General features: G+C 37.8%; 1 non-coding gene across 1 annotated transcript; it reads right to left on the bottom strand.

Moving 5' to 3' along the window:
* Window positions 1–5,728: 5,728 nt before the first annotated feature.
* LOC130856234 (U2 spliceosomal RNA) lies at window positions 5,729–5,918 on the bottom strand. The gene has a single exon (XR_009054525.1). It is a non-coding gene; the product is annotated as a U2 spliceosomal RNA (small nuclear RNA).
* Window positions 5,919–24,945: the final 19,027 nt, after the last annotated feature.

The raw sequence follows: 24,945 nt of genomic DNA, 5'->3' as shown, positions 1-24,945 counted from the left end.
ATAGTTCCTGCCTTAAGTACCTCTTCCTGCATCCTGAGGCCTTTGAATTGGCATTGAGAATAGAAAGCCATCCCCAGGCCATGTTCTCACTGTTAAAGTGTTTTTTGTCGTGTTTGTTTGTTTTACCAGAATTTACACCATCTACTGGGAGATGGGTGGTGGGTGATGGCCTCAGGCCTCTAAACCTTCTGTGTGCAGTGATAAGTTTCCTTTCTGAGAGTTCCATAATTCCCTGTTCCTATATCTCACTATGTTCCCAGAAGAGGGAAGGGTTTACTCTTCTCCATTATGAACTGTCAGCATTTGGTAACGCATCATTTTGCCTTTTGCAGGGTGAGGACAGACCTCCTTTATACGCTGCATTCATCTCCAGAATCTTCTGTTTCTTTCCTCGAAGACCACTCTGGGGAAATTCCAGCATCAAATTGTACCTGCTTGTTTAGTTGCTTCTGATAAATCTCTTTTGCTGGCTGTCACCCGCTTCCTCATCCCCTGCCAATTTTGTGAGTATTGGGAAGGGAGCTAATTTTTCACCTCTCCATCTTATCAACAAAAACATCAAATAACAAGCTAACAAGAAAGAAAAGAAAATTTTATTCAAGCCAGACTTAAGGGTTATAACCCAGGAGACAGACTCTCAGAAGCTGTGAGAGCTGTCCACTGGTCAGGGGTTAGAGATGCAGTTTTATACATTCTTGAGACAAAGAATTTTTGTGTCATATAGACAGGTTAGCATCGTTCATAAAGTCCATCAGAGATGTTTTGGTCAGGTATGCACGTATGCAGCAAGGCTTTAGACCAAAGCAACCCTCTGTACAGGACGAAGAAGAAACATAAAGACTTACAGTGCTGGCGTCTGAAGCAAGGGACCATTTTTCTCAAACGTTGATTGTATCCTCGTACTGTGAGGAGGTCTGGTTAATGTATAACTCTGATGCACGTCGCACACTGGGAAAGGCCCATCACAAATGCGGGCATGTTGGGGAATTGTTATGGGGCTTTCAATTCTGACTTAGTTTGATTGTCCTGCCATAAAGAAATTTATTATTTTCCCTCATCAGTCTTAACCTGGAAGTTCTCTGCATTTTAATTATGTACCCAGACGCTTAACAACTCCCTGTTTCTAACAGTGTATATGTGTATGTAAAATACTTCATCCACAAATGGAAATATTTGCGCCACATAACACAGGGCTCATTTCTGTCACATTGAAAACTACTCTGTATCTAAACTCACCAAGTTATACGCTTAAGATCTGTTTGTTTTGTTGTATGTAAATATACTCCAATTTTTTTTTTAGTGTGGCAGGGTGAAAGCATGTAGCCATGCTGGTAGCACATGGTATATGCTTAATGTCAATTTTCTTCCTCCCAGGTAAATAAAGGTACATAAGTAGAGTCACAGATATAGGAAAATCCGAGGCATTTGGAGGACTAGCAAGTAATAAAGCAATAATATAATAATGATAAGCTCCTATCATGTATATATTATTCCATTTAATCCTTGAAATGATTTTTTAAATCAATATTGCTATTCATTCAATATTGATTGACTCTCTGTTATGTGCTGGGCATTGTGCCAGGCGCTGGGAATCCAGAAATTAACAAGTCAGAGAGGCTGTTTCTAGGAGGCTTACGTTGTCTATTCTGTAAGTGAAGAAACCAAGAGAATTTAAGTAAAATTGACCAGGACACACAGTAAGTCATGGCAAAGTCATTATTTCTCTTTTCTTTTTAAAATATTTATTTATTTATTTGGCTGCGCTGGGTCTTAGTTGTGACACGTGGGATCTTTAGTTGAGGCATGTGGGATCTAGTTCCCTGACCAGGGATCGAACCTGGGCCCCCTACACCAGGAAAGCAGAGTCTTAGCCACTGGACCACCAGGGAAGTTCCAAATTCATTATTTCTTTAACCAGTTCCCTATAACCTCAGAGTTTGTATTCTTTTTTTTTACTTGAATATTTTATTGTCCATTTTCTTTCATAATCCCCTTTTTCCCCAGTTTTATCGACATATAATCGACATACAGCCCTGTGTAAGTTTAAGGTATACAACATAATGCTGTGACTTACATACATCATGAAATGATTACCCCAGTAGGTTTAGCGAACATCCATCATTCATGTAGATACAGTATTAAGTAACTAGAGGGTTTTCTCCCCCTGTGATAACTCTTAGGATTTACTCTCAACAGCTTTCTTTTATGGCACGTGGCAGCGTCAGTTATCTTTCTCATGCTGTACGTTCTGTCCCTAGCACTGATTTAGCTCATAACTGGAAGTGTGTGCCTTTTGGCCGCCTTTATCTAACTCCCCCCTCACTCTGCCCCCTGCCTCTGGCAGCCATAAACCTGGTCTCTTTTTCTATGAGTTTATTTTTGAAGTATGATTGATCTACAACACTATGTTAGTTCCTGGTGCACAACACAGTGATTCAATATTTCTATACATTTCACAGTGAACGTCATAATACGTCTAGTTGTCATCTGTCACCACACAAATATTACCTAATTATTGACTGTATTCCCACACTGTATATTTCATACCTGTGACTCATTTATTTTGCACGTAGACGTTTGTACTTCCTAACCTCTCTCCCCTATTTCTCTCATCCCCCAACCCTCTTCCCCTCTGGCAGCCACCTTTTTTGTTCTCTATAGCTATGATTCTGTTTCTGTTTGGCTATGTTTGTTCATTTGTTTTGTTTTTTAGATTCCACATACAAGTGAAATCATACAGTACCTGTCTTTCTCTGTCTGACTTGTGTCACTTAGCGTCATGCCCTCTGGTCCATCCACGTTGCTGCAAATGGCAAGATTTCACTTGCTCGTGGCTGAGTAACACTGAGAGCTTGTATACTTAAGCATTGTGGTAAAGCAGTGGTATTTGCTAAATATTCTCTCTGTTCCAGCTCCCTTGCAGTTAGACAGGGCCATGGGGCCAGTTCTGGCTAATGAATCATGAGAAGTGACATATATAACTTGCTGGGCTGATTCTTCAGTTTCTGCTTTTAAGATGCGACTGAGAATACTTAATGTTCCAGATGCAGTTGTCACAAAATGGTGGAGCTTCAGTCATCAAAAACCCAGACAATTTGGAAAAGAGCTCCTAGCAACCTGTGTAGAATAGGTGGCATGAATAAAAAATAATCTTTTGTTGTGTTTGGAAATACACTGGATTGGTGAGCTTGTGGGAGAAATGAGAACTCATTCTTACATTGCTGACAGGAATATAAGTTGATCCAGTGTCTTTGGTGATCAGCCTAACAATTATCTAACAAAAGTTTAGGTGCATAAGCCATTTGATCTAGAAATTTTATTTCTAGGTATTTATCCTACAGGTAAACCCTCTGCTTGTGCATAGAGAGCTAGAGAGAGAGCTAAAGAGATAGGTAGATGAAAGATAGAAGCTCAGTTAAGTATAATATGCAGTAGCAAAACAGTAGAAGTAGCTTAGATGTTCCTTAAGAGGGAACTGATTTAAAAGATACGACAAATCTATGGAGTGTATAATATAAAGGATTTTTTAAAAAGTACATCTGTTTGTATAGATATGGATCATTCAAGATCTAATTAAGTGAACAAAGCAAGATACTATGGTGTGTATGTGCATTTTTATTTTACATATTTTTTGAGGTATAATTTACGTACACAACACTGCACCATTTAAATGTACACCACTGGGACTACCCTGGTGGCTCAGTGGTTAAGAACCCACATGCCAGTGCAGGGGACATGGGTTTGAGCCCTGATCCGGGAAGATCCCACATGCCGAGGAGCAACTAAGCCTGCGTGCCACAACTACTGAGCCTGCGCTCTAGAGCCTGCAACCCACAACTACTGAGCCCATGCTCCGCAACTATTGAAGCCCACGTACCTAGAGCCGATGCTCCATTAACAAGAGAAGCCACGGCAATGAGAAGCCCATGCACCATAACGAAGAGTAGCCCTCGCTCACCAAAACTAGAGAAAGCCTATATATAGCAACGAAGACCCAATGCAGCCAAAAAATTAAAAATGAATAATAAATAATTAATTTTTAAAAATATAGAACCTGATGGGACTTCCCTGGTGGTGCAGTGGTTAAGACTCTGCACTGCCAATGCAGGGGGCTGGGGTTTGATCCCTGCTCAGGAAATTAGATCCCATATGCATGCATGCTGCAACTAAGGAGCCAGTGTGCCACAACTAAGGAGCCTGCCTGCCGCAACCGAGACCTGGTGTGACCAAATTAATTTCTTTTTTAAGTGTGTAACCTGGTGAATTTGACATAAGTATAAACTGTGAAACCATCCCCGCGATCACATTTCCATCATCCCCAAAACTTTCTTTTTGCCCCTTGGCAATCTCTCTCTTTCACTCCACACCCCCACCCCTTGCATCCTCTAACTCGTCCACCCCATCCTCAAGCAACCAGTGCTTTTCTTTCTGTCATTATTGATAAGTTTGCATTTTTCAGAATGTTATGTGAATGGGGTCAATCGTTTCTTTTTAAAACCAAGTAGTAGTCTGTTGTATAGCTAGAATACATTTTGATAGTTATTTCTACTTTTGAGTTATTACAAATAAAGCTTCCATGAACCTCTGAGTACAAGCCTTTGTGTGGTTACATGTTTTCATTTTTCTTGGATAGACCTAGGAGTGAAATGGCTGGGTCACATTGTGGGTGTATATTTAACTTTTAAAGAAACTGTCAAACTGTCTTCCAAAGTAGTCATAATATTTTACATTCCCATCAGCAGCATGGAAAAGTTCCAGTTGCTCAACATCCTCACCAATGCATGGTACAGTCAGTCTTTTAAGTTTCAGCCATTTTAATGAACGCGTAGAAATATCTCATTGTGGTTTTCAGTTGCATTTCCCTGGTGACTAATGATGTTGAGCATCTTTTCATGTGCTTATTCACCATTTCTACATCTTTTGTGAAGTATCTATTCATCTTTTGCCCATTTAAAAAAATTGGATTGTCTTATTATTGAGTTGTAAGTTCTTTATATATTCTGGATACAAGTCCTTTATCAATATATGATTTGCAAATATTTACTTCCAGCCTGTGGTCTGCCTTTTTATTTTTTTAAATAGTATCTTTTGAAAAGGAAAACTTTTAAATTTGGATGAAGTCTAATTTTTTTTACACTCCACCTCCATGTCTAACTTTATTTTTTTTTCATTACTTATCTATTTTATACATAGAATCAGTAGTGTATATTTGTCAGTCCCAGTCTCCCAATTCATCCCACCCCCCCACCCCATGAAGTCTAATTGATCTTTTTCTTCTATGTGTCAGCTTTCTGTATTCTATCTTTGCCTACCCCAAAGCTTTTCTCCTGTGCATTTTTTGTGGAAATTTTATAATTTTAGATTTTACATGTAAGTCTGTGGTCCACTTTGAATGCATTTCTGTCTGTGGTAGGAAGCAAGGGTCAATGTTCATTTTTTCCTTGTATGGATGTTGGTTGATCCAGCACCATTTCTTGGAAAGACTTGTGTTTCTCCCATTGAGTTACCCAAGCACCTTTGTCAAAAATCAGTTGACCATATATGGGGTGAGTTTATATCTGAACTCTATTCAAATCTATATATCTACGTTTTTGCCTGCACCAAGTTGTCTTGATTCCTACGGGTTTATAGTAAGCCTTGAAATCAGGTCAGGTAATGCCTCCAACTTTGCTCTTGTTGTTGTTGTTGTTCTAGTTCTTCTTTTCCTTCTCCTCCTTCTCCTCCTCCTTCTCCGTGCAACATTCCTGGAAACATTCCAATACCAAATTAAGGAGTGTAGTCAACAGAACAGGCTCCTGTTCTATCTCCCTGACCCCAAGACCCATTTAATATCTTAACCTTGGCAGAGGACATGTCAAATGTGAAACTAATAATAACAGATACTACACTTGAACTCAGCCACAAGGCTGAGAAGTTCTTTTTAAAAATAGCTTCTCTAGGTCCTCTGCATTTCCATATATTTTTATTACCAGCTTGGCAATTTCTGCAGAAAAGCCTGCTAGAATTTTGTTTGGGATTGTGTTGACCCTATGGAACAGTTTGGAGACAACTGACATCTTAATGATATGGGGTCTTGCAATACACAAACATGGTATACTTCTCATTAATTTAAGTTTTCTTTGATTTCTCTCACAACTTTTTGTAGTTTTGGGCCTTGAAATTTTGGACATATTTTATTAAATTTTTTCTCTAAGTAATGTATGTTTTTTGGTGCTATTGTAAATGGCTTGTTCTCGTTTTCTTTTTAATGTTTGCTGCAGTTGATTTTCGTACATCAATCTTCTATCCTTTGACTTTGACAAGTTCACTTATTCTAGTTGTTTTTTAGATTCCCTGGGATTTTCTATTTAGCAATCATAAACTCTGTAAATAAGGATAATTTTATTTCTTTCTGACCTACATGCCTTTTCTTTTTCTTGCCTTATTGCAATGGCTAGGGTCGCCAGTACAATGTTGATACAAGTGGTGGTGAAAATGAGCATCATTTCCTTGTTCCCCATCTTATGAGTCTTTCACCATAATGCATGGATGTTAGCTGTAGCTTTTTCATAGATGTGCTTTTATCAGTTTGAGGAAGTTTCCTACTATTTCTAGTTTTCTGAGAGGATATGAATCATGAAAGGGTGTGACTCTTTCCAGATGCTTTTCTGCATCTATGGCATAATCATATGGGTTTCCTCCTTTATTTTGTTAATAGGGTAATTGGTTCTTAATAACTTTATTGATATATAATGTACATACTATATAAAATTCAACCTTTAAAAGTGTATAATTCAATGGTTTTTAACATATATTCACAGGATTGTGCTACCATAACCCTTCTGTAATTTTGGAACATTTTTATCACAGCAAATAGAAACCTCATACACATTAGCACTCACTCCCCATTCCCTCTTAGCAGTCACTAATCTACTTTCTGTCTCTATAGATTTGCCTATTCTGAACATTTCATGTGAACAAAATCATACCATATGTGGTCTTTTGTGAATGCCTTCTTCCACTTAGCATAGGGTTTTCAAGTTATATCCATGTTTTAGCATGTATCAAAATTTCATTCCTTTTTAATGGCTGAAGAATATTCCATTGTATGTATATACCACATTTTGTTTATCCATCCATCTCTTCATGGACAGTGGGTTGTTTCTACCTTTTGACTCTTGTGAATAATGCAACAATGAATATTGTATACAAGGATTGGAATTGCTGGATCATATCATGATTCTATGTTTAACTTTCTAAAGAACCACCGAACTGTTTTCCACAGCAGCTGTGCCATTTTATACTGCTATTAGCAATGCACAAGGGTTCCAATTTCCCCACATTCTTGCCAATGTTTTTTTAAATAATAACCATAACTTACAAAGTGTGAAGTGGTAGCTTATGGTGGTTTTGGTGCATTTCCCTAATGACTAAGGATATTGAGCATCTTTTCACATGATTATTGGCCATTTGTGTATCTTGTTTAGAGAAATGCCTATTCAAGTCCTCTGACTACTTTTAAATTGAGTATTTTTTGTTCTTTATACATTCTGGATATTAATCCCTTACTAGATATATGACTTACAAGTATTTGTCTTCAATTATGTAGGTTTCCTTTTCACTTTCTTAATAGTGTGCTTTGATGCATAAAAGCTTTTATTTTTTATAAAGTCCAATTTATTTTTTTTGTGTTCTGTGCTTTTGGTGTCATATGCAAGAAATCATTGCCAAATCCAATGTTATGAATATTTTTCTGGTGTTTTCTTCTAAGAATTTCATAGTCTTAGCTTTTAATTTAGGTATTTAATTCATTTTAAGTTAATTTTTGTATCTGGTGGAAGGTCAGTGTGTAACTTTTTTTTTTTTTTTGCATGTAGATATACAGTTTCCTATACTATGTATTGAAAAGATTTCTTTCCTCTTTGAGTAGTCTGGGGCACCCTTATCAAAAATCATTCCACCATATACATAAGGATTGTATTCTATTGGCCTGTGTGTCTGTCCTTAAGCCAGTACCACACTGTTTTGATTACTGTAGCTTGGTAGTAAGTTTTGAAATCAAGAAGTGTGAACCATCCAACTTTGTTCTTTTTCAATATTGTTTTGCCTATTTAGGTACCCCTGAGAGTCCATATGAATTGCAAGTTAGGTTTCCCTGTTTCTGCAAAAAACGCTGTTGGGAGTTTGATAGTAATTGCATTGAATCTGTAGAATTGGAATAGTATGTCATCTTAACTATTAAGTCTTCCATTCCATAAACTAGGATGTCTTTCCATTTATTTGTATCTTTAATTTCTTTTAGCAGTATTTTGTAGTTTTCCGTGTACAAGTCATTCTCCTCCTTGATTAAATTTATTCCTAAGTATTTTATTATTTTTATGCTATTGTAAATGGAATTGTTAAGTTCCTTTCAGATTGTTCATTGCTAGTATATAGCAGTGCAACTAATTTTTGTGGTTGATTTTGTATCTTGTAGTTTTGCTGAATTTTTAAAAAATTTTTGTGTCTTCTTTAGAATTTTCTATATATAATATGTCATCTGTGATCAGAGATAATTTTACTTCTTTTTCAATTTGGTTAACTTTTACTACTTTTCTGGCTAGAACTTGCTGTACAATGTTGAATGAAAGTGGCAAAATTGAGCATCCTTTTCTTGTTCCTGATCATAGCGAAAAACCTTTCAGTCTTTTACCATTGCATATGATATTAGCTGTGGGTGGATTTTTCATATATGATCTTTATTATATTATGGAAGTTCCCTTCTATTCCTAGTTTATTGAGTGGTTTGGGTTTTTTTTTTTTAAATCGTGAACAGGTGTTTGATTTTTTTCAAATACTTTTTTCTGCATCAATTGAAATAATCATGTGGGGTGTTATATTGACTGATTTTCTTATATTGAACCATCTTCACTTTTCAGGAATAAATGCCATTTAGTCATATTGTATTATTCTTTTAATATGTGCCAAATTTAGTTTGCTAGTATTTTGTTAAGGATTTTGTGTTAATATTCATAAGGTATATTGGTCTGTAGTTTTCTTATAATATCTTTGTCTGGCTTTATTTATGTATTCTGTTGAAGTATAGTGGATTTACAGTGTGTTTCAGGTGTACAGCAAAGTGATTCAGTTTTTTATATATAATATATGGTTTTTCAGATTCTTTTCCCATATAGATTATTACAAAATATTGAGTATAGTACCCTGTGCTATATAGTAGGTCCTTGTTAATTATTTATTTTATATATAGTAATGGGTGTATGTTAATCCCAAATTCCTATTTTATCCCCCCACACACACCCTCCCCTTTGGTAACCATAAGTTAATGTTTTCTGTGTCTGTGAGTTTCTGTTTTGTAAATGAGTTCATTTGTGTCATTTTTTTTTAGATTCCACATATAAGTAATATCATGTGATATTTGCTTTTCTCTCTCTGACTTACTTCACTTACTATGATAATCTCTAGGTCCATCCATGTTGCTGCAAATGGCATTATTTTATCCTTTTTTGTGGCTGAGTAGTATTCCATTGTATATATAACACCACATCTTCTTTATCCAATCATCTGTCTGTAGAAGTTAGGTTGTTTCCATGTCTTGGCTATTATAAATAATGCTGCAATGAACAGTGGGGTGCATGTATATTTCTGAACCATGGTTTTCTATGAATGTATGCCCAGGAGTGGGATTGATGGATTATATGGTAACTCTATTTTTAGTTTTTTAAGGAACCTCCACAGAGTTCTCCATAGTGGCTGTACCAATTTACATTCCCACCAACAGTGTAGGAGGGCTTTTTCCCACACCCTCTCCAGAATTTATTATTTGTAAACTTTTTGATGATGGCCATTCTGACTGGTGTGAGGTGATGCCTCAATGTAGTTTTGATTTGCATTTCTCTAATCATTAGCCATGTTAAGCATCTTTTCATGTGCCTTTTGGCCATCTATCTTCTTTGGAGAGATGTCTATTTAGATCTTCTGCCCATTTTTTGATTGGGTTGTTTGGTTTTTTGTTACTGAGTTGTATGACCTGTTTATGTATTTAATTAAGCTTTTGTCAGTCACATCATTTGCAAATATTTCCTCCCATTCTGTAGGTTGTCTTTTCATTTTGTTTATGGTTTCCTTTGCTTTTTTTAAAAGCATTTAAGTTTAATTAGGTCCCATTTGTTTATTTCCCCCCATTTGTTTGTTTTTATTTCTATTACTCTAGGACAGAGATCCAAAAAAATATTGCTGAGATTTATGTCAAAGAGTGTCCTGCCTGTGTTTTCCTCTAGCAGTTTTATAGTATCTGGTCTTAAATTTAGGTCTTTAATCCATTTTGAGTTTATTTGTGTGTATGGTGTTAGAGAATGTTCTAGTTTCATTTTTTTACATGTAGCTGTCCAGTTTTTCCTCCCATGTATTGAAGAGACTGTCTTTTCTCCATTATATAGTGTTGCCACCTTTGTTGTACATTAATTGACCATAGCTTCATGGGTTTATTTCTGGGCTTTCTATCCTGTTCTGTTGATCTGTATTTGTTTTTGTACCAGTACCATATGGTTTTGATTATTGTAGCTTTATAGTATAGTCTGATGTCTGGGAGCCTGATTCCTCCAGCTCCATTTTTCTTTCTCAGAATTGCTTTGGCTATAAGGGGTCTTTTGTGTTTCCATACAAACTTTAAATTTTTTTGTTCTAGTTCTATGAACAATACCATTGGTAATTTGATAGGGATTTCACTGAATCTGTAGATTCCCTTGGGTAGTATAGTCATCTTGACAATACTGATTCTTCTAGTCCAAAAACATGGTGTATCTTTCTATCTGTTTGTGTCATCTTTGATTTCTTTCATCAGCATCTTATAGTTTTCAGAGAACAGATCTTTTGTCTCCTTAGGAACGTTTATTCCTAGGTATTTTATTCTCTTGGATGTGACAGTAAATGGGATCGTTTCCTATAATTTCTTTCTGATCTTTTGTTATAAGTGTATAGAAATGCAACAGATTTCTGTGTATTAATTTTGTATCGTGCAACTTTACTGAGTTCATTGATGAGCTCTAGTAGTTTTCTGGTAGCATCTTTAGGATTTTCTATGTAGAGCATCATGTCATCTGCAAACAGTGACACTTTTACTTCTTTTCCAATTTGGATCCTTTTTATTTCTTTTTCTTCTCAAATTGCTGTGGCTAGGACTTCTAAGACTATGTCAAATAAAGTAGCGAGAGTGGACACCCTTGTCTTATTCCTGATCTTAGAGGAAATGTTTTCAGCTTTTCACCATTGAGTATGATGTTAGCTGTGGGTTTATCATATATGACTTTTATTATGTTGAGGTATGTTCCCTCTATGCCCACTTTCTGGATAGTTTTTTTATAATCATAAATGGATGTTGAGTTTTATCAAAAGCTTTTTCTGCATCTATTAAAATGATCGTATGGTTTTTATTCTTCAGTTTGCTTTGTGGTGTATCACACTGATTGATTTGCAGATATTGAAAAATCCTTGCAAACCTGGGATAAATCCCACTTGATCATGGTGTATGATCCTTTTAATGTATTTTTGGATTTAGTTTGCTAGTATTTTGTTGAGGATTTTTATGTCCTATGTTCATCAGTGATATTGGCCTATAACTTTTTTTGTGGCATCTTTGTCGGATTTTGGTATCAGGGTAATGGTGACCTCATAGAATGTTTGGAAGTGTTCCTTCCTCTGCAGTTTTTTGGAATAATTTCAGAAGGATCGGTGTTAACTCTTCTTTAAATGTTTGCTAGGTTTCACCTGTGAAGCCGTCTCATCCTGGACTTTTGTTTGTTGGGAAGTTTTTTAATCACAAATTCAATTCTAAGACTTGTGATTGGTCTGTTCATATTTTCTATTTCTTCCTGGTTCAGTCTTAGAAGATTGTACCTTTCTAAGAAATTGTCCATTTCTTCTATGTTGTCCATTTTATTAGCATGTAGTTGCCTGTAGTAGGATCTTATGATGCTTTCTATTTCTGTGGTGTCAGTTGTAACTTCTTTTCCATTTCTAATTTTATTGATTTGTGCCCTCGCCCTATTTTTCTTGATAAGTCTAGTTAACAGTTTATCAATTTTATGTTTTCTTCTTCTTCTCCTCTCCTTCTTCTTCTCAGTGCCACATGGCTTGCAGGATCTTAATTCCCCAGGGATTGAAGCTGGGCCTCTGTAGTGAAAGCACCCAGTCTTGACCACTAGACTGCCAGGGAATTCCCAATTTTGTTTATCTTTTCAAAGACCCAACTTTTGGACTTCCCTGGTGGTGTAGTGGTTAAGAATCTGCCTGCTAGTGCAGGGAACATGGGTTTGATCAAGACCCCACGTTATGCAGAGCGACTAAGCCCACATGCTGCAACCCCTGAGCTGACACACTGCAACTACTGAAGCCCACGTGCCTATAGCCCATGCTTCCCAACAAGAGAAGCCACCTCATGAGAAGCCTGTGTCCCCACAACAAAGAGTAGCCACTGCTCACCACAGCTAGAGAAAAGCCCTCGCACAGCAATGAAGATCCAACACAGCCAAAAAAAGTGTGTATGTATGTATGTATAAATAAATAAATAAATAAAGTCATTGGGGAAATGCAAATTAAAAAAAAAAGACCCAACTTTTAGTTTCATTGATCTTTTCTATTATTTTTTTGTCTCTATTTCACTTATTTCTACTCTCATCTTTATGATTTCTTTCCTTGTACTAACTTTGTGTTTTGTTTGTTCTTCTTTTTCTAGTTGCTTTAGGTGTAAAGTTAGGTTGTTTATTTGATAGTTTTCTTGTTTCCTGAGGTAAGATTGTATCACTATAAATGTCCCTCTTAGAATTGCTTTTGCTGTGTGCCAAAGGTTTTGGATTGTCACGGTTTCTTTTTCATTTGTCTTTAGGTATATTTTGATTCCTTCTTTGATTTCTTCGGTGATCTATTGGTTATTTAGCAACATGTTGTTTAGCCTCCATGTGTCTGTGCTTTTTGCAATGTTTTCTTCTAGTTGATTTCTAACCTCATGGCATTAGTGACAAGAGAAGATGCTTGATATGAGTTCAGTTTTCTTAAGTTTGCTGAGGCTTGCTTTGTGGCCCAGCATGTGGTCTATCCTGGAGAATGTTCCATGTGCACTTGAGAAGAATGTGTATTATGCTGCTTTCAGATGAAATGTTCCATAAATATCAGTGAAGTCCCCCTTGGTCTAATGTGTCATTTAAGACCTGTGTTTCCTTACTGATTTTCTGTCTGGATGATCTATCCATTGATGTAAGTGGGCTGTTAAAGTCCTCTACTATTATTGAGTTAACATTTGCCTTATATATTGAGGTGTTCCTATATTGGGGGCATATATACTTACAATTGTTATATCTTCTTCTTGGATTGATCCCTTGATCATTATGTAGTGTCCTTCTTTGTCTCTTATAATGGCCTTTATTTTAAAGTCTATTTTGTCTGGTATAAGTATTGCTACTCCAGCTTTCTTTTGATTTCCATTTGCATGGAATACCTTTTTTTCATCCCCTCACTTTCAGTCTGTATGTGTCCCTAGTTCTGAAATGAGTCCCTTGTAGGCAGCATATATATGGGTCTTGTTTTTGTATCCATTCGGCTAGTCTGTGTCTTTTGGTTGGAGCATTTAGTCCATTTACATTTAAGGTGGTTATTTGTATGTGTGTTCCTACTGACATTTTGTTAATTGTTTTGGATTTGTTTTTGTAGGTCTTTTTTCCCCTTTCTTATTTTGCTCTCTTCTCTTGTGATTTGATGACTGTCTTTAGTGTTGTGTTTAGAGTCCTGTGTCTTTTGTTTATATCTATTATAGATTTTTGATTTGTGGTTACCACAAGATTTTTATATAGCAGTACATACACTTGTTTTAAGTTGCCAGTCCCTTAATTTCAAATACATTTTTGATACCCTGCATTTGTACTCTTCTCCCTTCACAATTACTGTTTTTTTTTTTAATGTTTATTTATTTGGTTGTTCCATGTCTTAGTTGCGGCATGTGGGCTCCTTAGTTGCAGCAGGTCAGCTCCTTAGGTGTGGCTCACTGGCTGCTTAATTGAGGCTCATGGACTTCCTAGTTGCAGCTCATGGGCTTCCTAGTTGCGGCTCATAGGCTCCCTAGTTGCGGCTTACCAGCTCCTTAGTTGCTCATGTGGGCTTCTTGGTTGTGGCATGTGAACTCTTAGTTGCAGCATGCATGTGGGATCTAGTTCCCTGACCAGGGATCAAACCCAGGCCCCCTGCATTGGGAGCATGGATTCTTAACCACTGCGCCACCAGGGAAGTCCCATGATTACTGTTTTTGATATGTTTTATATCTAATTGTTTTGGGTATCCTTTAACTGCTAAGTGTGGATACAGATGATTTTACTACTTTTGTCTTTTAACCTTCCTACTAACTTTGTGTGTGGATGATTTCCTATCTTTACTGTATGCTTTCTCTTACTGGTGAGCTTTTTCATTTCAAATTTTCTTGTTTCTAGTTGTGGCCTTTTCTTTTTCACCTAGAGAAGTTCCTTTATCATTTGTTGTAAAGCTAGTTTGGAATTCTTTTAGCTTTTGCTTGTCTGTAAAGCTTTTGATTTCTCCATCAAATGTGAATGAGAGATTTCCTGGGTAGAGGATTCTTGGTTGTTCCCTTTCATCACTTTGAATATATTGCACCACTACCTTCTGGTCTGCAGAATTTCTGCAGAAAAATCAGCTGATGGCCTTATGGGAGTTACCTTGTATGTTATTTGTTCCTTTTCCCTTGCTGCTTTTAATATTCTCTATGTTTAATTTTTGTCATTTTTATTACAGTATGTCTTTTGGTTAATCCTGTATGGGACTCTGCACTTCCTGGACTTGGGTGACTGTTTCCATTACCATGTTAGGGAAGTTTTCATCTATTATCTCTTCAAATATTATATTTTCTCAGGCCCTCAGGCTCTCTTCTTCTGGGATCCCTATAGTACGGAAACTAGTGCATTTGATGTTGTCCCAAAAATCTCTTAAACTATCCTCATTTCTTTTAGTTCTTTCTTTCTGTTCAGCAGCAGTGATTTCCACTACTCTGTCTTGCAGCTCACTGATCTGTTCCTCAGTATCATTTAGTCTACTGTTGATTCCTTCGCATGTATTTTTCATTTCAGTTTTTGTATTCTTCATCTCTGTTTGGTTTTTCTTTATACTTTCTCTTTGTTAAAAACTTATAACTTCTTGCTCTGTGCATCCATTCTTCTGAATTCTTTGATCATCTTTACAATCATTACTCTGAACTGTTTCTCAGGGAGATTGCCTATCTCTACTTCACTTAGTTCTTCTTGGGTTTTATTTTGTTCCTTTGTCTGGAACATATTCCTCTGCTGTGTCATTTTGTCTAAGTTGCTATTTGTATTTTTATGTATGTAGTAGGTTTGTTAAATTTCTCGACCTTGGAGAAGTGACCTTCTGTAGAAGACTCCCTGTGTGTCCCAAGAGTGCACTCCCCTCTCATCACCTAATCCCCCTGAAAGGGTGGCGTGGATTCTCCTGTTGTGGTGGGCTGGCTGTGTGGGCAGTGTGGCAGGCTTTTTGGCCCCTAGTCTGGTTGGTTGCCAGGCCCTTCCGTGCACAGATGCTGCAGTTTGGCAGGGCTTGGTCACAATGGTGGCTGCTTGTAGAAGCCTAGGGGGCCCCAGGGCTCATGCTGGCTCACTAGTGGGCAGTGTCAAGGTTCTGAAGACTCTGGTCTGTTGCCCTCCTACTTGCAGGTGAAGCCAGATCCTGGGGTTAATGCTATACTGCTGGCAGGCAGAGCTGGCTGCTGGAGTCTGGCGGCAAGGCCCAGGGATCCCAGAGCTCGTTTCAGATCATTTTGTGTGTGTGTGGGGGGGGGGGGGCGGTTCTTGACACTGTTGGGTATGGGGACCTGGGTGTCCCACAGGTTGAGTTGGCCTGCTAGTAGGCAGGACCAGGACCCAGCGGGTGCCAGCGTAGGGTCTGACCTGCTGTTGGTGGTCTGCAGGCTATGGGATCATAGTTTTCTTGCTTCTGTTGCCTGCCCACTGGGTGGGTGGAGCTGGGTCTTGGCCCTCTGGTGGGCAGTACCGTGTCTAGAGGCATGTCTAGAGGTGTCTGTGGGCTCAGGAAGTCTTTAGACAGCCTGTCTGCCGATGGGTGGGGCTGTGTCCCTGCCCTGTTAGTTGTTTGGCCTGAGGTGTCCCAGCACTGGCACCTGCAGGCTGTTGGGTGGGGCCAGGTCTCGTCCCTAATGAGCCAAGATGGCAGCCCCCAGTAGCAGTGCTCATACAGTTGAATGCCTCCAAACACGTCTGAAACCAGTGTCCACGTCCCCAAGGCTAGCTGCAGCTGCCTCCCCTGACCCTCACTGCCTCTCCAGGGGACTCTCCAAGACCAGCAGGTAAGTCTGGCCCAGGCTTCTATCACATTCTTCTTTTTGCCATGTGTCCTGGTGCACATGAGATTTTGCATGTGCTCTTTAAGAGTGAAGTCTCTACGTTCCCGGGTCTGATGGGGCTCCTGTAATTAACCCCACTGGCCTCAAAGCTAAGTGCTGTGGGGGCTTGTCTTCCCTGTGCTGGACCCCTGGGCTGGGGAGCCTGATGTGGAGCTGAGAACTCTCACTTCTGTGGGAGCACCTCTGCGGTATATTTATTTTCTAATCTGTTGGCCACCCACCTAGGGCGTGTGAAATTTGATTATATTGCAAGCATGCTCCTTCTACCCATCTCATGGTGGTCCTTTCTTTATGTGTCGTAGAAGGTCTTTTCTTGTAGGTTCCAGTCTTTTTCACTGATGGTCGTTCTGCAGATGGTTGTGATTTTGGTGTGCTCATGAGAGGCGGTGAGCTCAGGATCTTTCTACTCTCCCATCTTGGCTGCTCTCCTCTTCATTCTTTTTTCTTTCTGCTCCTCAGATTGGATAATTTCAATTGCTTTGTCTTTACGTTCACTAATACTTCTGTCTGTTCAAATTTGCTGTTGAATAACTCTAGTGAGTTTCTCATTTCAGTTATCTCACTTTTAAGTGCCAGTGTTTATTTGGTCCTTTTTCTAATTTCTCTCTCTTTCCTGATATTCTCATGTGTTCTACATAGTTTTCCTGATTTTCTTTACTTCTTTGCCCATGGCTCCCTTTAGCTTATTGAACACGGTAAGTCAACTGTCCTAAATGTCTTTAACTAACAATTCCAGTGTCGGCTTCCTCAGGGATGGTTTCTGTCAAAATCTCTTTTCCCCTGTGATTGGGCTACACGTTCCTGTTTCTGTTTCCTATAGCTCTTTTATTGAGAACCAGATAAACTGAGCATTATGTTGTTTTAACTCTGAAACCTACCTCTCCCACTCCTCAGGGATTGGTAAATCTTGCTTGTTGAGGGCTGGAGCCATTCTTTGTGACTTCTCAAAACTATTTTTTTGTTTTGTTTTGTTTGTTTTTTTGGCACACGGGCTTAGTTGCTCCGTGACATGTGGGATCTTCCTGGAGCAGGGATCGAACCTGTGTCCCCTGCATTGGCAGGCGGATTCTTAACCACTGCGCCACCTAGGAAGCCCCTCAAAACTATTTTTGCAGAGTGTGTATTCCTTGTTTTTTGTGGTCACTGAAGTTTCTGTTCTGATATCTCTACAGTCAGCCAGTAAGCTGACAAATATTTCCTTAAATGTCTGACACCCAAAGGGAAATACTGCCTCTAATCCTCTGTAAACCACTTTAGTTCAGGGGGGTTGAAACAGTGGCCAACAATGGCCCCCTCAGTGATCAAAAGCAGTAATTATCAATCAAAACACACAATCCTAATATTTGGAAAACAAGTTTCTTATTGTCCACCCTGGCTCCAAGAAGCTGTACCAGGAATGTGGGCCACCATCTCTCCTCTCTGTTCCCTGCTTCAGAAGATGGTAGTAGAGGTATGGTAGCCACTATGTGAAAGACCAACATTCCCAAGAATTTACTGAAATTTACCAGTCTCTTCATCAAGATCTACCCTGAACATTGCAAGTATTTAACTAGATTCCAGAATTCCAAAATAGTTGCTTTAGACAGTTCTTGCCATCTCAGTAGTTTTTTAGGTGGAGAAACGGCTTCCTACCCTGCTATTTTCCCTGTCATCACTCCACTTCTTTTCATTGCCAAATAATATTCCATTGTAGGCTTATACCACATTTTGTTTATTCATTCATCAGGTAATGGACATTTGGGTTGTTTCCTTTTTTTCTTTTAAAGTCTGGCTCATCCAAGTTTGTTTGTTTGTTTGTTTTGGCTGCATTGGGTCTTCATTGCTGCGTGCGGGCTTTCTCTAGTTGTGGCGAGCAGGGGCTACTCTTCATTGCAGTGTGTGGGCTTGTTGTTGTGGTGGCTTCTCTTGTTGTGGAGCATGGGCTCTAGGTGTGCAGGCTTCAGCGGTTGTGGCACATGGGCTCATTAGTTGTGGCTTGCAGGCTATAGAGCACAGGCTCAGTAGTTGTGGTGCATGGGCTTAGTTGCTCCACAACATGTGGAATCTTCCCAGACCAGGGATTGAACCCACGTTCCCTGCATTGGCAGGTGGATTCTGAACCACTGTGCCACCAGGGAAGTCCTCAATTTTTAACTATTGTAAATAATGCTTCAATCTTATAACTATAGCTTATAGCTTTAACTATAATGAACAAAGGCTACAAATTTTTGTGTGGACTTGTGTTTTTATTTCTCTTGGGTATATACATAGGCATGAGGTTTCTGGGTGCAATGATTACTATTATTAAGAATGATTACTGGGACTTCCCTGGTGGCGCAGTGGTTAAGAACCTGCCTGCCAATGTGGGGGACACAGGTTTAAGCCCTGGTTGGGGAAGACCTCACATGCCACGGAGCAATTAGGCCCGTGCGCCACAGCTACTACTGAGCCTGCACTCTAGGGCCTGTAAGTCACAACTACTGAGCCCGTGTGCCACAACTACTGAAGCTCCCACATCTAGAGCCCATGCTCTGCAACAAGAGAAGCGACCGCAATGAGAAGCCCGCAAACTGCAATGAAGAGCAGACCCTGATTGCCGCAACTAGAGAAAGCCCACATGCAGCAATGAAGACCCAATGCATCCATAAATAAATAAATAATAAATAAAACAATTAAAAAAAAAAGAATGATTGCTATTATTAACTCTGCATTCCTAGAATAAACCCTACATGGTCATAATATGTTATCCTTTTATATATTGTTGGATTCAATTTACTAGTCTTTTGTTAAGTTTTTGCATCTACATTCATGATAATATTGGTCTGTAAATTTTGTTTTTATAATGTCTTTATCAGGTTTTGGTATGTTATATTGACATCAGTACTTTTCTTTGCCTCTATTTTCTGAAAAAGTTTGTGCAAGGTTGTTAATAGTCCTTCCTTGAATGTTTGATAGTCTTTACCACTGAAACTGAGTCTAGAATTTTCTTTATGCAAAGTTATGATAAATTCTATTTATTTGATACAGGGCCATTCAGATTTCCTGATTTTTCTTGTATTAATTTTGATAATTTAATCAATACCTTTGTCTAGTTCATGTAAGTGGTCTAATTTGTTGGCATAAAACTGTTCATGATATACCTTTATTATCCTTTAATGTTCATAGGATCTGTAGTGATAGGGGTTTTTCTATTTTGTTTTTCATTCCAAAGAGTCAGATTTTGGCTTTGTTAATTTTATCTATTGTATGATTTCCATTTCATTGATTTTTGTTATTTATTATATTTCCTTTCTTCTATTTCTTTAGGCTTACTTTGCTTTTCTTTCTCTAACATATTAAGATGGAAATTTAGGTCATTGATTTTAGATGTTTTTCTAATATAAATATTTAAAACTATGTTTCCTTCTAAGCCATGACTATTCAATAGCCCTTTCTGCAGTGATGGAAATATTCTGTGTTCTGCTGTCCAGTACAGTAGCCACTGAGCACGTGATATGTGGCCAGCCTGTCTGAGGAATTGAACTCTTATATTAATTGAAATTTAGTCACATGTATCCAGTGGCTACTGTACTGAGCAGTGCATCTCCAAGCACTGCTTTACCTGCATCCACAAATTTTATGTTGTAGTTTTCATTAAATTCAAAATATTTTCTAATTTCCCTTGTGATTTCACCTTTGATGAATAAATTATATACAAATGTGCTGTTTAATTTCCTGAGGTTTGGGGGTTTTCTGGATATGTGTTACTGATTTTTTACATTTTTAATTTAATTCCATTGTGATCAGAGAACACACCATGTATAATTTCAGTGCTTTTTGAGACTTGTTTTGCAGCCCAGCATATGGCCTATCTTGAATTTACCATGCATACCTTAAAAAAGAGCATTTTGCACTTGTTGGATGTAGTGTCCTATAAATATCAATTAGATTGAGGGGGCTGATAAAGTGGTTCAGATCTTTTGTCCTGATTTGTCTAATTGTTCTACTGACTGCTAAGAACTGGGTGCTGAAATCTACTGTGGCAGAATTACATTTCTCCCCACAATTCTATAAACTCTGAAGTCATGTATTTAAGGCTATCAGGCATCCTACATACATATTTATAATTGTACTATCTTCCCAGTGAATTGTCCCTTTTATCATCACGAAACGTTCCTATTTTTATCTATGATAGTAATCTTTGTCTTAAAGTCTGTTTTATCTGGTGTTTATATAGCCACTCTAGTCTGACTATGCTAATTTGCATGTTCTATTTTTTCCATCTTTTAACTTTCAACTTATGTGTTTTTAAAGTGTTTCTTGTAGGCAGCATTTAAATGATCTTTTTTAATTAGAATGTTAACATGTCACTAATGTAATTAGTTGTTTGTTTGCCCTCTCTTTTTGTTCTTACCAACTCTCACCTTTCTTTCTTTCTTTCTTCCTTTTTTTGAGGTCACTTCCCCAAGCTTTACTCCTATCCACAGTCTGTTTGCCTGTGTTTACTTTTTAAGTCCTCAGGTGGGTTTCTTTTCCTTTCTTTTTTTCTGTTTTGTAGTTTATCACCTTAAGCAGTGGGAAGGATGGGTTATGGGGCTTATGTTGTGATACTGGAACCAAAACTCCTTTCATGGCTATTCTCACTTATGCATAGACTACTTTGAAAGTGTACACAAGAAATTGGTGATTGTGGATATTTAGAGGGAGAAATTGTGAGGACCAAGAAGAAAAACTTACTTTTCAATAAACAGACCCTTCTGTACTTTGACCATCTGCCTTTTCAAAAAAGGCATTAACAATTAGTCAAAGTAATCAGTTTGGGATGGATTAGACATTAGGCAGTTTAAAGGACAAATGTAGCAAACAACAGAGGCTTCAACTCAAGCACCTAAGAAGGTAAGTCCATTGATAGCTGCAAGGAAGGTAATGGTATCTGATGTGTTAAACTCCAAGCAAAGGTGTATCTTGCAGATAACCAACCATATGTCTCTTCAGATATTTGTTTAGGGCTGCCTCCTGGCCCATCACCTTTCACAAAAGCACATTATCCTTAGAATACAGTTGTTTATTGTCTTGATTTTTCTCAAGGGTGTGCACATGGCTACTCATTCTGACAGACGAAAGCTTGGACACAGGTGAGGCAATTAAAATTCTAGCGGCTGCTTCCTTGAAACACTAAAAACAGAATTACCATATGACCCAGCAATCCCACTACTGGACACATACCCAGAGAAAACCGTAATTCAGAAAGACACATGCACTCCAGTGTTCACTGCAGCACTATTTACAATAGCCAGGACATGGAAGCAACCTAAATGTCCATCAACAGAGGAATGGATAGAGAAGATGTGGCACGTATACACAATGGAGTATTACTCGGCCATAAAAAGGAACGAAATTGGGACATTTGTAGAGACATGGATGGACCTAGAGACTGTCATACAGAGTGAAGTAAGTCAGAAAGAGAAAAACAAATATATATTAAAGCATATTGCAGAATATAGAAAAATGGTACAGATCAACTGGTTTGCAAGGCAGAAACAGAGACACAGCAGATATAGAGAACATATAGACACACCAAAGGTGGAAAGCAGGGGGGCTGGGGGGGGGTGTATTAGGAGATTGGGATTGCCATATATACATTACTAATAAAAAAATCAAATTGTATACTTTAAATACATACAGGTTATTGTATGTCAATTATATCAATAAAACTCTTTAAAAAATTTAAAAAATGGAAAAACAATAAAATAAAATTCTAGCAGCTGCAATTCCTACAAGCATACTGAAGAATCCTGGCTGGCACTTGTAGTTATGAGATTAAATTGTATAATGGCTTTTTGGTAATTGCTTAGTAGAAAGCCTGTAAAATAAGACCCTTACCAATTACGCCTTTTGCTATAGAGCAGCAGTGTCCACTAACCCTAAGTAGCTATTGAACACTTGAAACAGGGGTGATCCAAATTGTGATGTGATAAGCACAATGGATTTTGAAGACTTAGTATGGAAAAAGGAACATAAAATATCTTGGCAACAATTTTTAATGTGTACCTGTTAAAATAATAGCATTTTGGATATATTGATTTCAAATATACTAAAATTTCGTCTTTCTTTTTAGGTTTTTAATGTGGCTAATATGACACTTAAAATCACATAGGTAATTCACCTATGGGGGGGACAAAATATGTCCTGCTAGAGTTTTTTTTTTTTAATTGAAGTATAATTGATTTACAATGTTGTTAGTGTCAGGGGTACAGCAAAGTGATTCAGTTTTATGTATATACTTTTTCAGATTCTTTTCCCTTATAGGTTATTCCAAAATATTGAGTATAGTTCCCAGTGCTCTACAGTAGGTCCTTGTTGGTTATTTTATATATAGTAGTGAGTATATGTTAATCCCAAACTCCTAATTTATCCCTTCCCTCCCTGCTTTCCCCCTTTGGTAACCATAAGTTTGTTTTCTATGTCTGTGGGTCTGTTTTATATGCAGGCTCATTTGCATTTTTTTTATTTTTTTAGATTCCACGTATAAGCGATATATTTGCCTTTTCTCTGACTTACTTCACTTACTATGATAATCTCTAGGTCCATCCGTGTTACTGCAAATGGCATTACTCATTCTTTTTTATGACTGAGTAGTATTCCATTGTATATAGATACCACATCTTCTTTATCCATTCATCTCTCCACGGGCATTTAGGTGGCTTCTGTGTCTTGGCTATTGTAAATAGTGCTGGCTATGAACATTGGGTGCATGTATCTTTGAATTATGGTTTTCTCTGGATATATGCCCAGGAGTGGGATTGCTGGGTCATGTGGTAGCTCTATTTTTAGTTTAAGGACCCTCCATACTGTTTTCCATAGTGGCTGCACCAATTTACATCCCCACAGTGTAGGAGGGTTCCCTTTTCTCCATGCCCTCTCCAGCATTTATTGTTTGTAGACTTTTTGATGATGGCCATTCTGACTGGGATAAGGTGGTACCTCGTAGTTTTGATTTGCTTTTCTCTAATCATTAGCCATGTTGAGCATCTTTTCATGTGCCTTTTGGCCATTTGTATGTCTTTGGAGAAATGTGTTTAGATCTTCTGCCTATTTCTTTATTGGGTTATTTTTCTGATATTGAGTTTTATGAACTGTTTGTATATTTTGGAAATTAATTCAAAACAAAAAGACAACCTACAGAAAGGGGGAACACATTTGCAAATGATGTTACCTGCTAGAATATTCTTAATGAAAACCAGTGACCAATTGGACATCCACACGCAAAAAAAGAAATGAACCATATACCCTTCACAAAAATTATCTGAAAATGGCTGAGCTAAATGTTAAATGAAAAAACTATAAAACTCCTAGAAGATAACACGGGAAAATCTAGATGGGTTTGGCGATACATGAAAGAAATAATTGATAAGCTGGACTTCAGTAAAATTAAAAACTTCTGCTCTGCAAAAGACACTTTTGCAACAGAATGAGAAGACAAACCACAAACTGGGAAAAAATATCTGTAAAACACATATATCTAATAAAGGACCATTATCCAAAATATACAAAAAAAATTCTTAAAACTCAACAATAATAAACAACCTACTTAAAATAGGAGCAAAAGATCTGAACAGACACTTCACCAAAGATACACTTGGTAAATAAGAATATGAAACATCTTGTCATTAGGGAAATGCAAATTAAAATGAGATACCACTACACACCTACTAGAATGGCCAGAATCCAAAACACTGACACCACCAAATGCTGCCAAGGATGTGGAGCAACAGGAACTCTCATTCACTGCTAGTGGGAATGCAAAATGGGACAGTCACTCTGGGAGAGTTTGGAAGTTTCTTACAAACCTAAAGATGCTCCTACCATGTGGTCCAGCAATTGCACTCCTTGGTATATACCCAAATGAACTGAAAACTTATGTCCACAAAAAAAGCCTATACACATTTATAGCAGCTTTATATGTAATTGCCAAAATTTGGAATCAACAAAGATGTACTTTGGTAGGTGAATGGAGAAATAACCTGTTACATCCAGACAATGGAATATTATTCAGCACTGAAAAGAAATTAGCTATCAAGTCATAAAAGACATAGGGGAACCTTAAATGCATATTACTAAGTGACATTATCTGAAAAAGCTAGATTGAATGAATTGTATGATTCCAACTATAACTATGGAGACAGCTAAAATATCAAGGGTTGCCAGGGGTTACTGGGAAGGGAAGATAAAAAGACAGAGCACAGAGGATTTTCAGGGTAGTAAAATTATTCTGTATTGTACTATAACAGTAAATATGTCATCATACATTTCTCCAAACCCATGGAATGACCACCACCAAGAGTGAATCATGACATCAACTATGGACTTTGGACGATAATGATGTGTCAAGGCAGGTTCACCAACTCTAACAAGTGCAGTGTTTCTCGGAGGGGAGGGTGGCTCTCGGGATGTTGGTAGTGGGGGAAGCCGGGGTGGGGGCAGTGTGTAGGCAGGGAGTATATGGGCTCTCTCTGTACTTCCTGCTCAGTTTTACTGGGAACCTGAAACGGATCTAAAAAAAAATCTATTAAAAAATG

The sequence above is a fragment of the Hippopotamus amphibius genome, chromosome 6 (genome assembly GCF_030028045.1).
Source record: "Hippopotamus amphibius kiboko isolate mHipAmp2 chromosome 6, mHipAmp2.hap2, whole genome shotgun sequence".
NCBI lineage: Eukaryota > Metazoa > Chordata > Mammalia > Artiodactyla > Hippopotamidae > Hippopotamus > Hippopotamus amphibius.
The sequence above is the reverse complement of the archived record's forward strand: the minus strand, read 5'-3'. Positions and strand labels throughout refer to the sequence as shown.